The sequence below is a fragment of the Camellia sinensis genome, chromosome 3 (genome assembly GCF_055761805.1).
Source record: "Camellia sinensis isolate YWXY chromosome 3, ASM5576180v1, whole genome shotgun sequence".
Lineage (NCBI taxonomy): Eukaryota > Viridiplantae > Streptophyta > Magnoliopsida > Ericales > Theaceae > Camellia > Camellia sinensis.
The window spans coordinates 196,795,167-196,798,870 of NC_138963.1; positions in this window are offsets into that span (position 1 = coordinate 196,795,167).

Genomic DNA, 3,704 nt, shown 5'->3' on the forward strand with positions numbered 1-3,704 from the left:
AATAATGACAACAAATTAATATGATCAATTTTTTTTTCATTGTAGATTCATACAATAAACATTATGTGTACATGTAGGATTTATTATATTTAAAAAATAATAATTGTGGGTCCTATATACATATAATGTTTATTTTGTATATCAAAAAATAAAATAAAAACTGATAAAATTCATCTCATGTTATCATCTAGCGAAATGTAGCAGCCTTGAGAAAGATCTGCAATCTACAACAAAATCACCACTTTAAAATTAGAAAAAATTCGCATAAATTTTTGTTTCTCATAAGTTTATTTCTAATGAAGATCATTCTATTTCACATTCATTTTAATAAATTAAACACGCGATTATTTTAATGAACTAAACACTAAGCTGTTAAATAGGCTAGTTGATGGTGGTGATTAGGGTATATATACATTTCCCTCAAGAACTGGACAAATGCTTCTCCCCAAATCAACACCTCAATATAATAATATATATATTTATAAAATATAAAATAATATTGTTGGGCTATGGTAGATTGATAAAGAAACGAAAGAATGGCATAATACCGAGACCTCCCCCATGCTTCGCATTGGATCAATGATTAACTTGGAGGAATAATACTAATCTGTTTTATTTAAAAAGATTTTGTTATATATACTCAACTTTAAAGGCTATATGGTTTGTACAATATTTATTATATGTATATTTATATAGCTTTTACAAGTATTTTAAATTTGTATTTGACTTCTCTCCAGTTTACCAATGGACTAGAGTGATGTTGTTGAGGGCTATGGGACTTATCATGAGCCCCGTTTTAACCATATCGACTATTCATTTTTGTTTTTTTTAAAATTTTTTATTTGTTTTTTTTTTTACTATAATTTTACAATTTCATTATATTTGTCTTTAAAAAAAGAGAGACTTATTTATAAGTCTTTTTTTCAGACACTTATGCCACTACAAGAAAATGCAGAAATGGCGACTAAAAAAATTATTTTCGTCTCTAAAAGTGTCATTTTCGGCGACTAAAATGGAATTAGTAGCCAAAAGTGAAGACTTTTGGCAACTAAAACAATTTAGTAGCCAAATGTATAGTTATTGGCGACTAAAAATCAATTTAGTCGCCGATTATATGGGTTTTACCGACTAAATGTTTTTTAGTAGCCAAAAGTGACCGTGTTTGGCAACTAAAATAATTTAGTTGCCAAAAGTATAGGTTTTGGCGACTAAAAAACAGTTTGGTCGCCGATCATACGTGTTTTGGCGACTAAAAACAGTTTAGTCGCTGAAAGTGAAGCTTTTTGGCTACTAAAAAAATTTAGTAGCTAAAAATAGGCAATTGGCGACTAAAATTCAGTTTAGTAGCCAAAAGGAGACGTTTTTGGTGACTAAAAACAGGTTTAGTCGCCAAAACTGTTCATTTTTAGGCGGAACTTATTTTTTTAGCGACTAAAAAATAATTAGTAGCCCAAAATTACAGAATTGGCGACTAAATAATGGATTTAGTTGCCAAAAGTGGCCTCAATTTTTTTTTAGTAAATAATTTATTTTTTACATAAATTATATTGAATAAAAATAATTATATTTATATATATAGTTTTATATTAATACGGGTCAATATACTATATAAATAATATATATTGCATATATATTCATGTGATGTTGTAGTGGCATAGTGGAGGGAGTGTGTCGCTAAAGGTTTAGAATGTGGGACAGGTTGGTGGTTCGAATCTCAGAAAAAGAAAAAAAGTTGGTATTTTTTTTTTTTCACGGAAGCACCTTTGGTGACTAAAATTATTAGTCGCCAAAAGTCTTTATTTTGGCGACTAAACGGCTTAGTCGGTGATTCAATGAGTATTGGCGACTAAAGGATTAGTCACTAAATGTATGATTTTCAAAAGTGCAAATCACTATTGGCGACTAAAACTTTGGTCGCTAAAGACTTGTTTTTTGCTGACTAAAAAAGTTTTAGTCGCCAATACCTCCGGCGACCATGTATTCGCGACAAAAGCGGCGACTAAAAATTTTAGTTGGAGAAACTAAAAAGTGGACTTTTGGCGACTAAAAATGGACTTTTGGCGTCTAAAAATTTAGTCGCCAAAGGTGATTTTTCTTGTAGTGTGCTAGTCTCAAGTCCTATTTAGATGGGAATGTATTCCACAAGATCCTACATAAATGTAACGTGATGTGACACTTACATAAACGTAACGTAACGTGACACCTACATAAACGTAACGTGATACCTATATAAACGTAACGTAACGTGTCACGTTACGTTTCGCAAACTTAATGAGTTTTTATTTTTTTAAATTGAATGTGAAAATGTTACTGGTTTATGTTGGTGTCACGTTACGTTTCATATAAGTATGATCTATGGCAACTTTCAATTTCCTATATAGGAAATTGAAAGTTGCCATAAATCATAAGTATCACGTTACGTTTATGTAGATGTCACGTTACGTTACGTTTATGTAGATATGATCTATGACAACACTCAATTTCCTTGAATGTTGCCATAGATCATATGTGTTACGTTACGTTTATGTAGGTGTCACGTTATATGCAGGTGTCACATTACGTTTATGTAGGTGTCACGTTTCGTTACGTTTATATAGATATGATCTATGGTAACATTCAATTTCCTATATATGGTTTTACTATTATTTATGATATTAGCAACTAATATTGAGGGTAATGTGTCAACAAACTTTCCACAGGACTTACAGGAACATAAGTTTTTTAGTAAAATCATATGTAGCATAAGTCTCTCTAATAGGACTTATAAATAATTTTCCCTTAAAAAAATCAATGACAAATTTAATTTTAAAAATAAATCATCGATTTTTTATTTAATTTTTTTAATAAATAATCTACATACAAAATTATTACATAATAAACAATTCAGATTGTCACAAGAGGACCTATAATAGGTCCCATGCCCCCAACACTAGTGGACCAAATTTCTTAACATGTAGTTAACAAAATTCCATTTAAAATCTACTTCCTTTAACTTCTTTTCTTTTTCCTAAAACATAGTTTAAATCCACAGTAAATTCTCCACTGAACCCTTCACTCGAGATTACTCAAGGAGATCTGTTTGTGTTTGAAGGAAAAAAAAAAAAAAAAAAAAAAGAGAGAGAGAGAGAGAAGAAAGAAAAATATCAATTTAGATTAATTTAATTAGTCAGAATCTGTGTGCCTTCATAAGAAAATAAGGATTCAAGAGTTTTATTATAGATAAGACTTATCCATGTCCCAAATTACGACCACCAATCTAATAAGAAGAAGAAGAAGAAAAAGAAGGGAAAAAAAACTTCTTTTCCTGATGTTATATTTTCATTTTATTATTATTATTTTTTGGGGTGTGAAACTTTTGAGCTTCTTCCTTCGAAAGTGAAGTAGCGACCCCACCATCTCACTTGCCGTCACGGCGCCGGTAGAAACTAATATTTAGGACGGAAATATATTTAAGCTATGGTAAGTAAGTAAGTACTCCATTCCCATTGCCACATACAAAAATAAAAACAAGAAGAGTGAATCATTCCAAGCTTATTCATTTTTTTGTTTTTTATTTCTATAATTCGGTATTCGATCTATTGGACCAACTAATTTAAAGATCTAACCCACCATCAACTAGCGGGGTAAAGGGCCAGGTATCTCTTCAGTCCGAGATCGGACTGGAGCATGCTGTTGGGCACGTGGCGGCCTATTATGGGTCCTAT